This window comes from Melospiza georgiana, chromosome 2, assembly GCF_028018845.1.
Source record: "Melospiza georgiana isolate bMelGeo1 chromosome 2, bMelGeo1.pri, whole genome shotgun sequence".
NCBI lineage: Eukaryota > Metazoa > Chordata > Aves > Passeriformes > Passerellidae > Melospiza > Melospiza georgiana.
The window spans coordinates 106,640,976-106,656,142 of record NC_080431.1 but is presented as its reverse complement, the minus strand read 5'-3'; positions in this window follow the sequence as shown (position 1 = coordinate 106,656,142).

Sequence of the window (15,167 nt, the reverse complement as noted above, 5' to 3'; positions counted from 1 at the left end):
ATGGGTGGATAGGTAATGACTCATTTTTCAGAAAAGTTTGGGAACTAGTCACTGAAAACAGAAGTGGAATTGTCTGGGGACATGAGCAGGGCACAGAGTCTAAAGCTGTCATGATTTTCTTTTGTGTTATGCTCTGCATACTCATCAAATTAGGGCTTTGTTCTGAGGGAAGGGATGCCTGGGTGACCCTGCTGGTCAGATGCATTAGAAGTGTCCTCAGCCCTGGTGAAGCAGGAATGCTGCTGCTGGATAAGAGCAGATTCTCTGAGAGGATCTTTATGGCTCCCCAGGCTGAATGGATTCACTCTGAAGTAAAAGCCACATGAAAACCTTCAATGTCATTTTTAGCTCTCCTTCAGAAGGCATAGTTTGGCAGCACTGATTTAAGACAGCAGGCTGTGTGGGGTGCACTGTTATTTATCTAGTATTGATCTGGCCATCATAACCTGTGCTCTCCTGAGATGTAATGCTTGTGGCTCCCTTGTTTGCTAAAACTGACCTGCCACTTGCCATTCTTTTGAAAGGCAGCACCACACCTTGCCTTGGGCTTGAGCTGGCACATTCACCCTGCAGCATCTTCTTTTTTCACCCAAATCAGAGTAGCCCTCATCCAGCTCTGGAAGGGGCTGGCTGTGGCTGCATCCTCTCCTTGGTCTTTGTTTGAGGGGACTCTGCACTCACATGTCATGTGAGATTCTGGGATTTGACATAGTGCTAGAAATCAGAAAGTAATAGCAATTTGACCATGGCGGTTCTGACAAAAAGCCATTTATTCCTCTCTGAAATTTGTCTGAATTAATTTCCACTCATAAAAGCAGCCACAGATAAATGTATTTTTCCCTGAGTGATTTGAAATGATGATTGTTGCTTTATTGACTGATGTGCATTTCAGTCAATCCACCCTTCTTTTGTTGACAACTTTGTAGAATATTTCAGGTAATAAAAAGCTGTTTTCTCTTTGTTGGTCACCTCAAATGTATTTGTGCTCTTCAGATAAAATTGTTATTGCCTTGGTTAGTGTCTAAAAGAAAAAAATGGTTATGGAAGTTGCAGAGCCTTGTTTATCAGCACACAGTCTCAAAGAAGGGTGCTGTCATAATATAAAACTCAAGTCCAACTTTCTCCTTAATAAGGAAGGTGAGAAAATCCAGTCAAATGACAGAAAAAAAGAATTAATCTTAAAATTCAGAATTAAATCAGATAGTGATATTTGACTGTAGACTGGTCAGCTGAGTGAGCCCTGCAGTTTGTTATTGGGAAGGAAGCTGTAGTTCTCAATGACCTGAAGTCACTGACATGGCTGGAGAAGGTTTTGCTCTAATGTGCACAAGGTCTAAACAAATTTTTCAGCCACTGTCATCCTTATTTCCCGAGGAAGTTTTCTAGCTGAAGTTCTCTGTACTGCTTTTTTTTTCTGCTGGCACAATTTGTAGGCTTTAACTAGTGCTCTGCTACCAACACCCTTGTTGTGAGAACATCTTGGACTTGTTTTTTAATCTGTGCTTTCATCCCTGAGATAATTTTTATCTTTCATATAGAAGGGTATAGCAGAGTGGAGGCCACTCACTCCATGCTGCACTTCCCTGGGTGATGCAAGTAGCTCCCCTACAAGGTCAAGCAATCCAAGGGTACTTGAGGAGTTTGGACAGTTTCACTGTTTTTCAGGAGATGTCAAATGAAAGTCTGTCTTGTTTTGATGCATGAGACTTTAGCAGTACTGCTTGCCTAAACTAAATTCTCCAGCATAAAATCAATCAGATATTCAAACTTGTGTAGTGGAAAGTCTAAATGTCATTCATTTACTTGCAGGGACATGACAGTCTTCATTGATTTCCTAAAACCAGTGAGTTGTTTGCATTCCTTGGAATATCAAAAAGAAAAAAAGAAAGAGGGAAACTTATGTCACCTCATTCTTTTTCTGAATTCTGGAGATCAGATTTTGGCCAGTAATTCCTAATGAACATAAGCAAAAAAATACATTTCAAACCAGTTATCCTGCCTCTTGTTGAGCTGCAGGTACTCAAGTGAGAGAGGAAGATAAGAGGAAGTACACTGAGGAATGAGGGATAGTTCCTTAATATTCTCCCAAATACTTCCTTAACATTCTCCCAAATTTTTAGGATTTGTGGTTTAGGGTGTCCCTCACTGCAACTCTACCAAAATCTGTGAGTGAGTTTTGTTCCCCCAGGCCAAAAGTCTGGACTTGTTGCAGAAGGAGCCCCGATGGTTGATGACCTTAGAGGTGTTCTCCAGTCTAACTGGTTCTGTGATTCCAAACTGAGAGGAGCACTCCAGTGTGTTGCAGTGATCCTGGAGACCTCTGTGGCCCACAGGGGGGAGGTTTGCTCCAGTTTTGTGAGAAATGCTGGTCTTGGCCCAGTTGGAGGAGCAATTGGAGCTGCAGGGCAGAGGAGGCCAGAGGTGAAATGCCATGAGCCACCTGCAGATGAGTGCTTGGCCTGGTCACCAATAGTTCTGTCAAGTCAACAATGCTACATGATTGCAGCAAAGTTGTAGAAGAACAATCTTGTTCTTCTATAAGTACAGGACAGGCTTGGAAAAGTTTTTAAAAAGAGTTGTGACTCTCAAACTAAATTAGGATTTTTTGGTTACAAGCCCAGTGATGCTCAATAAATACATAATTGGCAATAAAATTGGCATAAATAGATAACTAGAAATGCTTAAGTTAATTTACTTCAAGTAAATGATAATATATGAAGTAGGTAATATGCTGAGCAGATCATGGACAGATAATATTTTTTAGTTAAATTTGCCAGTGTGTTCCCAAAGATGGACATTTTAGTTTGTGAGAGAAAAGCAGTTTGGTCTGTTTTTCAATGAGTTACTCAATTTTTTACTTCCTGCAGCTTTGCTTGCAGAGGATGATAATCAGCTGAAAATTGGACAGAGTACCATGAATATTTTTATTGTCAGTCTTATGGATTATAGCTCTGACTTAATGAAGAAAGTCAATGTTCCCACAATTTCAATATGTGAGAACAATTGGCCCTAAAACCCAATGTGCTCCCAAGTATTACTTAAAGGAAGAAGTTTGGACAATTTTTCAGGAAAACCACTCGGTCTCCTCCATGGGTTCTTCTTGCTAATGTGATTTCTTTTTGTTCTTTTTGTGTGTATGTATAGCAGCAATGTATTTTGAGTTGCTTAATTATTTTTCACCTTCTTTTGCCTTCATCTACTACATCAGCAGGCTGTGAGTAACATCTAAGTGATTTCAAAAGTAGGATCAGTGATTGCATTGTGCTGCTAGCTTGTGGTCATAGTGATAGAAATTAAAAGTTAAGAAGTTACTACTTTTTTGCATTTGCCTTTAATTATCTGTTTTCATTTTGCAACCTTTTTTTCAAACTCAAGTTAATTTTAGACTGACAGAGCTCTCCAGATAGACACTGCCACATGTACATGATTACATCAAGCACTTACTGAACCAGTCCATTTATTACACAGCTATATTTCATTAAAATATTTAATATTTGCATAAAATATTTTCAGATCTTAGCTTTAGTGCTGTGAGCCTTCACATGAAGACTTTAGTTACATTTTTGTGTAGAGAGCTGGTGCAGCTGTAGGTAGAGGTCTGTCATGCAAAGCTACCAGAGGCAAGTAGTAAAGTAGTAGTAGCTTGACTAGTAGCTTGTCAGTAAATCTCCACATGAGGAGTGAGTTGACAGTAGCAATTGTCCACTCCACTTGTCCTATCCTAACAGTGCTGGAGCAATGTTGTTGCAATGAGAACATCCCTTGAGAGATTTCTGAACTCATTTACCAGCAGAATATGCAGCAGTATTATTATTGGGAGTAATTAATAACATATTTATATTATTTATATATCAATATAAATGCACGCATATGTATCCAAACACATGTAAAAATTTTTAATTCTCATATGCAGTTATGCAAAAGGGATAATTTTCTGTGTCTATACACAGCATTGTGAAAAGGATTTCCTCACTTGTATTTAATGAATGTCCAAGTTACAGACTGTTCTTTCAGTCAGGGCACTTCAGAGATGATGTTCAAATGGAAGGCATGTAACTCTGCTCACACTGAGACACAGGGCATTTGAGTGACTACCCCTTTGCAGACATAAATCTTGTTTCAGAAGTTTTTAAGCTTTTCTCATTTTTTAAGAGAAATCATTACTCTCTCTTCCTAGTGTCTGCCGGATAAAAATGGAAATTATATTTAGGAACAGTAAAAAAGTGTAGGTATAGCAAAGGAATATTTTACTTTCTGGACTTTATTTTTTTTCTTTAGGTGGTTACATTCAAGGTTGAAAAGTACATGGTTACATGTACTGATGTAAAGGATTTACCAGCTCCCTAACAGATTGTGTTGAGAAGAAAACAACAAATCCAGCAAGGAGAAAAAGCAGGAAGGGAGTGGATGCAAATTTTTACAGGCTTATGAGTGAATACAGATGCACATAATTCATGTTGTGCTCCATTTTACAAGAATTCATATTAGAAAAGTTCAGGCAATAAGGAAGTACAATTGCTTTAGAACACTTTAAATGAGCTCATTCTTTTGAGGCTCTGTTGAAATGAAATTAGGCCTAATGTAAAAGTACCATATTATAATTAAAGTAACTCCATAAAATAATTTCATTTATAGCAGAGGGCAAAAGTTGTGGGGAGGGACCAGCAGATTTACCAGGGTCCATTTCATTGTGTACAGTGGAGATAATAACTCAAGTTCCTGTTCTCAAAGCAGCACAGATGGTCAGATAAGGGAACAGAGAAAGAACTAAAAAGTCCAGACATTTGTAACAGACACTAGCAGTGCTTTTAATTTGTGATTCTTACTTAATTTTGAAATTTCTAGAATAAATGCATGGGATGACCTGCCACTAACAGGGCTTTTCTGTTTACTAGTTAGAAAAGAATTTTAAAGTTTGTGAACAGCTCCAGAACTGGTTTTAAGGAGGAGCCCCAGACCCAGGAAGGAGTAGGACCCAGGGCAGCAGGAGGCAAAGACTTGTCCCAGCTATTGTGTGTGTGAGTTGCAGGTTTGGTTCTGCTGGGAGCTTGGATGCTCCCCTGGTCCTGTCCTGTTGTGGCTCTGGGTGGAAGAGGAGCAGCTGTCCCTGAGCTCCTGCAGTCCCTCCCTGCCAGGCTCAAGGGCCCTGGAGAAAGTTTGTGCATCTCCTCCTTGTGTGTTTTGTGTGAACTATTGCCAGGGGCAGGGAGGTCTGAGCTCCCGGTCTGATTGGAGACATGAGTAACAAACGTCCCACACGGAGTCAAACCTCCCACTCCAAGGTGTGCATGAGAGGCACGGAAACCAAAGGAAAATCTCAGCTCTCACACCATGCCTTCCTCAGGCTGGAAAAGTAGGGCAACAGTTTTGACTTTGATAACTTTTTTCTGTGAAGAGGAGGGGATGAAATGCACTGAAATTATGGATGAGCTGGGGCTAGAGAGAGTCTTTGCTGTAGCACGAGGCAGTGCCAGCACAGTCATTGCTGGTGCCAGTGCAGGCTCCAAGCTGACAAATGCTGACTTCTACAGGGAGCTCTGAAGGCTGCAGAGAGAACTGAAGTTATGCACAACCATAAATATTTAATTCTTATTATTGCATGCTGAGAATTGCAAGACCATCTGCAAAACACTGTAAAACATAGCAGCATAAGATGGATCAGAAATGCAAATATGTTGTAAATATTGGAGGGAAAACAGAAGCATAAAATTAACTCTAAAGCTTATTTATAACTATAGACCTCAGGATTCTCTTGTGCATTGTGGTGATACTTTGTAATTATACTGGCAGGTAAAAATGACCAATTCTCTCCTGGCATAAAATATGTTGTGATTTAATTAAAGCAGAAAGCTAATTTAAGTGGAATTGAGAAAGACCAAATCAATTATGAAGAATGCTATTATTAGATTTGAAAGTCTAGCAAAATTAGTCAAGTACCATAGCACCACATTTTCTCCTTTTTAATGTAACAAAAAAGATTAGTCCATCATTGCCTCCAATGGTTCAAGGAAGGTAATTCACAAAAATTGAGAGGTAACATTTTCAATCAATTAAGATATAATAAAATAATCACTTGAACTTCAATAGAATTTTGGCAGAAATAGGTGCTTTTCATTGAAAACAGAGGTAGTACAGCCAAGACCTGTGCCTTTGGTTTGGAAGTGCTATGCCAAATCCTTTGTAAAGCTGATATTTGTTTTCCTCATGCTCCCATTGTGCCCTGTATGCCAATGGTTCCCCAGAAGCAATGGTTTGCATGAGTGATATCTTCAGGCATGACAGGATGTACAACTGGACTACAGAGCTTGGCCTACACGAAGGGCAACATAAGTCACTCAAATTACAGTTATTATTCCTGCTTTCCCAGTGTTTTTGGTTAAAATATATTCTTTTTTTTAATTTGAGATTTGCTTTTCCATAGCAAAGTTCAGAAACAGTAACTTGCTTTTCAACTCTTTTTATTTTCAATCAAATGTCTTACTCAGCCATTTTAAAGAGTTCTCCTCCATTGCCCTCCTCCTGACCCTCACAAGATGTGTATCTGGACTGGTGGTTGCTTTTCAAAAGCATCAGTACGTTAAATCTTTATTAAACATTGATCAAGTAGGTAGTGGAAGTGCTGGAGGTGCAATTATTATTCCTGAACATTATGATGTGCCAGTCTTCCCACATTGCCAGAGGAGAACATTGTGTCTTCTCAATACACATCCTTCTGCTCTTCCCTGCCCACTCAATGGCTTGCATACAGAAAGCTAATGAATGCTTAGCTGAAATGAGGACATTATCGACTTTTCTAGGTGAGAAAAACTCCCCAGGGAATAGTTTAATAGGCTGGAACTCCTTACACAAGTTGTACCAGTGTAGTTCAAAGAAGCCCTATGTATGGCCAGGGAGCTGGGGTCTGGAAGGATCACAGGGGCAGGATCAAACCTTTGCTCATCTGTGCTTTGGGGCTGATATTTCTGATATAAGAGGGATGGAGAAATGACCAGAAATTGTGCAGAACAATGCAAGTGGAGTCATAGGATGTATCTGGTGTCATGGCCATAGGCTGCTCTGGAACATGTCCATGTAGTGGAGTGGCTGCACAGCCCAACTCTCATGGCATCAGCAGGCACAGCAAGGCCTTGAAGTGGTTCAAAAGCTTTTCAATGCTGAAACTCTGACTGCTTGGTTTGCTCTCAGCAGAAAGTTGTTTGTTGCAGAATGGTGTGGTGATTTCTACCTCTCTAGCTGTGCTACCTCAAACCAGCTGAGGTGAAAGAATCCAAGCCACTGCCCTTTGTACTAAACTGAACTGAGATGTGAAAAGCCATTCACTGCATCTCAGATAACCTCTAGATAAGCAGTATGTTAATTTCTCACAGTTGCTGGAGACTTTATAAGCCTCTAACAGCAAAAAGTTACACTTGGCATTGTTATTTATACCAGGTATATCATAACAGAAGGAATAAAACAAATGAGGTTAGCTAAAGTGATTTTCCAGCAGAAATATATCTATACTGGCAAATCTAAAAATGTCCTATGATCTCACTTCTCCTCTCCCTTGTTTCCTCCCTCTCTCCCTTCCTTGCTCCTTTCTTCCACATATATGCAGAGAAGAGGAATATCCTGGCAAATATTCCAAGAGCAGACCTTGCCTGAGATGAGGTGACCATGAAACCTCACTGCAGGGGAAGACAACTCCAAACAGGTATTCCCACAAGGCAGCTTAACTGAAATGTCTGTGTGCTTTCACTTTTTGCAGTAAACCTGTGTCAGTCTGACTGAACAATTAAATTCTGAAGGCTCTTGCTTCTAATGGGCAGGCTTACCTACCAACACTATTCACCAATTTTGCCATTAAAGAATTTGTTTCTTCTATAAAAACAAACAAAAAAACTCCCAAAGTTTTTGAAGTGCTGTGCAATGATTGGTCATATGAATTAATAAATTAATAATAAAAAAAACCAGTGCTTGGAAGTTGATAGATCTTAATAGTTGGCCATTTACTAGTCCAAGCTCAAGAGAATTCTCAGTATCTTTTATCAGCAAAAAAGCCCTTTTCAGTGCAAACTACTTTGCAGCACTCAAGCACAAAGCCAGCCACAATAAAGTAAAATCTCACAATGCTTTAGAAATGAATTTTAGAAAATAAGTGGCAATAATAAATGTTCTTACAAAACCCAAAACTATTTTTCATAACTTTATGTATCTTGCTGAGAAGTTATTTTTTCTAGGCTTGCATGAAATCAGCTAATGGTGTTCTGTCAAGGCTTGGATTTCACTTCAGAAATGGTTTATATTAATTTAAAAAACATTTTCTAAGAACTGTCTTAATCTAAACTGAGAGGAAATGCTCTTAATCGAAATATCACTTTCTACAGATGGTTTGCAATAGTGCAATACTGGCTATGAAATTGATTTAATTTAATTTAATTGGTGCAACCAGTCCTTGTGGGCCTCACTACAGGAGACAGAGACAGAGATATGCATTTCCTTCACATAACCCCCTCTACTTCCATCACCCAAGACTCATTTGCTGCATTTATTTGGCAGGAGGAGAAGTTTTCTCAGTTCAACTCCTGCTCTCCAGCCACTAATCCTTCTGGATTTGTCTGCAATTTCTGCTGCAGATCACCATCCCAGTGCAACCAAATGAGCTGGTTCAGCTTGCTGAGCCCTTGCAGGATTCAGGTTCAGGTGGTGTTCCCACATCTGAGATGCAGCTTTAGTGTGATGGAGGCAGCACATCTGTGCTGGGATCCCTGCTCCTATCTGGCCTAAACCACTGCAGGACCTGGATATGAGGGACCACTCCAAAAATGTCCCATTATGAGTAGGTGTATGAATGCATGATGAAACCTTAGCTGGTATTTAGTTTCTTTTCTTTACTATAAAAAAGCCTGCAGTGGGCAGCATACCTTTAAAGTCCTAAGATTTCTGTTAAATATTAATTTGCCAGCAGGTTCTGAATCTACACTCCAGGTAAGAATTTGTACATCTGACATTACAGATTAAACTGGTGCTTGTTTCAAGTCACTCAGGGATGGTGGATTTTCCTCTGTCTTCAGTTTACCACATGAAAAACAGTGACATTCTGGCCAGTGCTAAAGACCAGACATGTTTTAATGTGATTCCAAAGTCCCCCCCAGGCTCTCCAAGGCTGCCTCTTGGGAGACTCCTTGTTGCTGGTGATGACAAAGTTATATGACACAGTTAGTCTTGGAAATTAGGGGAATATATCCACTGTCTGCTCAGAGCTGGCCTTGCTTCAGGCCCTGCCAGGGCAAGAGCTATGGGAGGTTCTTTTGGACTGATGTGAAATCATTAGTAACAAAATTTATAAGAATGAAAATGATCTATTGAGATTTTTTTATGGTTGGTCCATTTGTTAGTGCCGGGTGCTGCTCAGGCTGGGCTGGTTCATGGTCTCCCTGGCAGGATCTGCTCTGGGCTGGTGTCAGCCTGGCTGCTGCTCTGTGCACACAGCTCTGGACATGCCACCTACTGCACTCTTGTGTTTTCTTCACCCTGAAGAACATGAGGGGGCACCTTGTGTTCACACCTCCTTCTCCCTGGGAATGTGTCTGGGTTTCAGCTCCTTTCAAGCTGGATTGTGCCTGTCTAGAGCTGTGCACATCTAGAGCTGAGGAAGAGGATTGTGTTCCTGGTTTGCAGAAGAGATGTCACTGCTCAGATCTTCTAGTTTTCATGTCTTTGACCCTTTTCCTTCTTTGGACTCTCTTCCCACTGGTAGCAACACTTCTAAAAGCCTGAGACAATCTTGTTTTCCTGTACACTATCCTTGTGTGTCCCTTCCAACTCAGAAAATTCTGTGGGTCTGTATCCTTGTTTGGTTTGTCATCCTTTAGTTCCTGTGCCAACATCCTGCCAGCCCATTATAACTTGCAAAACTTACAGGTGAAAGGCCACAGTAAAATATCAAAGCAGCTTATGCTAAGTTTCTTCCCTGAAAAGCATTTCCTCCCTGCTTCGTTTTGAAATATTGCATTTTGAATGCTTTTCATGGAGGAAACTTAACATGAGCTGCTTAATGGCCATGCAGCCCCTAAATGTTTCCGGGACTTACTGGATGGTTTCAGGATTGATGTTTTTCCAGGAGAGGATCCAGTACTCAAATCCTAATTTGAGGGCTGACATCTAAAATAGGAACACTGGCATCTCTCAGTTTGCTGGTATTAGTGTTTTCAGAGAATTTCCTGGCAGTCTTTACCCAGATGTGTGGAGGAACCAGACGTGTGGGTATTTATTTGAGGCAATCCCTTTTGGGTCTTTATTCTGTCACTGCCTGTGTTTCTCTGACATTTTTTTCCTTTTTCTTATCTCTGCCTGTTTCCTCTTCTGTTTTTCATCTGCTTCTCTTTAAATTTCCCCTTCTCAAAGGGTTTCACTGAGCACTCATACCCTTTGCTCTCAGTGTTCAACCCCAGATGGCTCGTGCTGACACTACAGTGTTATAACTAAACCTGGTTGTGCTAAAACCAAATAAGCAAAATTAAATGCACATTAGCTCACCATTTCAGGATGCCTCTAGACTACAGTTAACATCTCCAAATCCATTAGTGCTCAGCCAGCAGTAAAACACTCTTCATCATATCCCTGAGAGTTGGAAATGTATATTAAAACCATGTGGTTAAGGCTCCTGATGATCCAAATGCCTCCTCCAAGCCTTGTAAATATGTAAAGTTGTCACGTATTTCATGCTGGTAATTTGTCCTGGACATGAACTGCCAGTTCTTGCTTATGCAACTTCATTTCAAAGTCACAAAAGAGGATGGGAAGAATGGGGAAAACACTGAGTGAAGGATGATTTGTGCTAACCCTGGTGACATTTATTTATTTATCAGCTGTTGGGCTGCCCTGACGTGGCTGAACACCTCAGGGCTGTGGCAGCTGTTGTGTGTCGTAGCACGACGTCCCCATTTGGGTAATAATCAGCACTGACTCCATGATCCCAGAAGGCTGATCAATCACTTCATTATTCTATACTATTAATACCGTTGCCTTTATAGAAAACCACAATACAGGTTGACCTAATTGGTCCTTTAATGAAAACACCATCACCATTGGCCAATTAAGAAACCACTCTTTGGTAGACAAATCTCCATAACACATTCCACATGCTCACAACAACAGGTGCAGCAAGTGAAGATAAGAATTGTTTCTCATTCTTTTCTCTGAGATTCTCATGGCCTTCCCCAGGACAATGCTGGGAAAGTTGTGCCTGTTGCTCTCTGTGGTGTCTGCTGGGTTTGGGGTGCCCTGAGGACCCAGCTGAACAATTCCAGCACTTACAGAGGATCTGCCATTGTTGAGGTGGAGCATGTAGAGCACATCCAGAAACCTGGAGGCAAATGGTAATGTGAGCTCACCTGGGAGCTACACTTGACCTAAGGTTTCACCCAGTTCTGTATAATGAACTCCAGAGAGTGATGCTTGATAGCTCTTATTAGGAACTGGGAATTAAAACTGATATTGCTAAGCAGCAAATACAGTTGCAACAGAGAGGATTAGAGGAACAGGCACAGTTCAGGACTGAAATATTCATCTAATTATTTCCAATTCCAGTTATGTCCAATGCATGAACTGAATGTTCAGCAGCACCTGGAGTGTTTGCTACCCACCGAGCTCCCAGCAGCAATAGTTTTCACAAATTTGAGACATTGTTTTTAAAGGAGATCCTAAACTCTGGTGAAACTGCCTTTGCTGTAACTCCAGGGACAGAAGAAAAAATCCCAAAGTGTCAAATAGTTCCCATCATGTCCCTGGCAGGTGAAACACTACAATTTCCAGCTGAACATTAAAAACCACGAAACCTAAACTGAAACATTTGTCAATAGGTAATAATCAAAACCCAGTGACACCAAAATAATAATATTCTTGGTAAAGATTCAATTGAAAAGTACTAAGGAAGTATTGCATCTTCCTGGAAGCTGTACTGGTGCAACGATGGTAATCAACTCTTCAGTGTTCTGCATTTCTGTTGGGGTTTTATGCAGCTTTAAAAACCCATATGAACTAGTTTTGAGTGTTCTATGTTTTGCACTAGAAGTTTTTTGCAACTTTGCTTTGAAGGTACATACACTTGTACTTTGTGACATATTTTCCAAAGGTGGTGTAGAGGACCTAGTATGATAAGAATAAAATTGTGTGAGCAATTAAAAAAGTGATGGACTGAGCAGTATGTTAATGTTGATTTTAGAGATTTGCATATGATTAAGCAAGTTTAAATGTCCTGCAGAAGAACATTGTTCCATTTAAACATAACTTTTAAAATGAATTTGTTTTTTTCTTTTGTTTTTGTTTTTTAATTCAGTAAAGGCAGTGCAGGGTTAACTAATGAAAACATAATTGCAATAGGTATGATTCATCCTTGCAAAGAGGATATGGATAAGAGCATGGATGTTTTGATCCCTGCAGAACTGAGCAGATGTATGTGCTCCCCATTATCCACTGACTGTGTCACCCTGACTTTCATGTATAGTGTGCTGTGTGCTTTGCTGGAGCACCACCTCCTTCCCAGGAAATGGTGAGTCACAAAATCACACAGAATGGGTGAAAGGGATCACCAGCGGTCATCTGGCCCAACCTCCCTACTCCCCCAAAGCACATCCCTCAGGAATGTGTTGAAACAATGTGAGTATCTCCAGAGAAGGACACTCCACAGCCTCTCTGGGTCTGTCCTGTGCTCAAAATGAACAGGAGGCTTCACTTTCCAGACCTCTGGGTTCTTGACAGCTTTTGTGACTGCAGAGGTGAAAGCAGTTGTTACAGATTGCTTTCCTTTCTGGGCTTTTTGTCTTTTTGGTATCCCCAAGGCAGCAAGTGTGTTGAATTCAACACGGATACACACTGCTTGCTGTTCAAGGCCACATTAGGTTGAAAGATGTGGCTTGCAAAGGCAGTGTCAGACCCAGATCTGGCAGTGTGTTTGCCCTCCCTGCTGGAAGTGGCTGATGTGGCACTCAGCTGTGCCCTTGTGCAGGAGTGGAGCTCGTGGTGGCTCATGGAGCGAGTGCCACACTCAGGATGGCACCTCCTCTGCTCCTCTGCCCTGCTGGGCCGGGACTGCTGAACCTCACTCAGGCTGGGAGGTCAAGGTTGACCAGCTGAGGAGAGGGAATGTGCCCAAGAGATTTGCTTTGTTTTGATTTTTGTTGTGCTTACCCAGTACAAAGGAAAATACTTCCCAGTGGAAGCCCGTGGGAGCAACTTTCATCTCATCCGGGTTTGCTGTTTGAGATCACATGAACCAAGAAGAGTTTCTGCAAGAATAGCCCCTTGCTCATGGAAGCAGAGACTCTGGTGGCAGGTTTCACTGTGCCAGGTTGTACATTAGAGAACTGGAGGGGAGAGAATGTCTACAGGGGACCTCTCGGGACTCTCGCTGGTCACAGTGACCTAGAGAAAAGTCAGAAAGTCTCTTTTCCCAGCCCAGTGGTCAAAGAAGGAGTCAGGGCTCTTCATTTCTCAGTCTCAAGGCTGTTTATTGTATTTTATCTATAAAATTCTTTCTCCTGTCCAGCCAAGATCCACTCAGCAAGACAATCCAGGCACTCTGCCTGCCCCTGGGGTGGTGTTACCTTTTATACTAAAAACTACGTGTACAATATTTATAATTACTTTCCAATACCTATCACCTCTGAGCAGTGAGTTTCTACTCTAAACCAATCTGTAAGTGCCAACATCATAGCAGAAGATGGAGGCATAGAAGAAGAAGAAGGAGAAAGGCTGGACATGTCCAGATTCCTCCATCTTGCTCCCTGAACCCCCATTCTAAAAAGCCCAAAAATCTATTTTTCCACCCTGTGATAAATTCACTATTATTCTACTTAAACTTTCCTGGCATGTAACTCTTCATACAAGGTTGGTAATTGTTTTTCCAAGGGCTAAATCAAGGCACAGGGGTCTTGGGCTCTGTGCCAAGGTCTCTGAGCCCCTGGGCAGAGGCTCGAATCCTCTAGGGCAGCCAGAGGAATTTCCTGGGTTCTGACAGGGACTGCCTAATGCTTTTTTAAATTCAGTCATACCCCTGGTTCCCAGAGGGTGCTGTGGGTGGCACAACCCCTTTATCCATTTTCAATGTTGAAATTCAGTTTAAAAGGAGAACAGGTTGAAATCTTATGCCTCTCTATGCCAGAGAAAACACTCTGAGTAAGTTCAAATAGCCTAGTATTTATTCTCCCCCTCATGCTCCAAGGTTTAAAAAGAAATGATAACCTTTTCCCAAATTGTATCTTGCAGAATCATTTCCAAATTCTGTAGCTGAGATGTAAATGTGATGGATGTGATAGAATTACTGAGTTGACTAACAAGAGCACATTAAGTAGTCATAATGAAACTTGGACTAATTGCTTGGGTATACTTGTTTTTTCTAAGTTTTAAACTTATGAATCCTGCCCACACATAATCTGTGTGCTTCACTGATCTTATTCTCCCTTTCCTCTATGGAGAACCTCTGTCCCTGGCCCCTTGAAATGAGAGCTCAGCCACACATTCAGCTGGGCCTGCTCTGTGCAGGCTGCTGCTGTAGGGTGAGCAAACAGAATGGGAGAAAACAACCTGCAAACCAGCACTGTGCTGAAGACAGAAAGAGCAATTCCCACAAATTACATGTGTTTGAGGAATATGTCTGCTCTGGGAAATAAAGGTAAGCAAGCTGAAGGTGGTTCCATGCTGTGTTATTTCAGCCCATATTCAGTACATTCTAACAGCTCATTTTGAGGACCCATTTCCTGCCTGATTCAGGTTCAACACTTTTCTCCAAATGCCAGGCAAACTGCAAGTTGTATGGAAACACTGAGCTGCTGGTATCTGAGGCTGGAGCCAGAGACAGACATGAGTGGTTGTCAACATAGAGATGCAGATTTACTGTGTGTAATATTTTTTGCAATGGTTCAAAATTCTGAGATATAGAAATAATGGAATTTAATAATAATTGTTAATAATTCTAATGAGAAAAAATTAAAATAATAAATTTTAATAATTCAAATAAGGAAAAAATAAAGATTACCTATTTTAATGTGATGTTATAGAAGCTAAAGGCTTTGATTCTATTATTTTCCCCCACATCTTTTAGAGAACAGGCTGCTGCTTTGCACACACATATAGCATACTAATAAGATATTATTTTCCACCTCTCAGATCTCTTTTGAATTCAAATA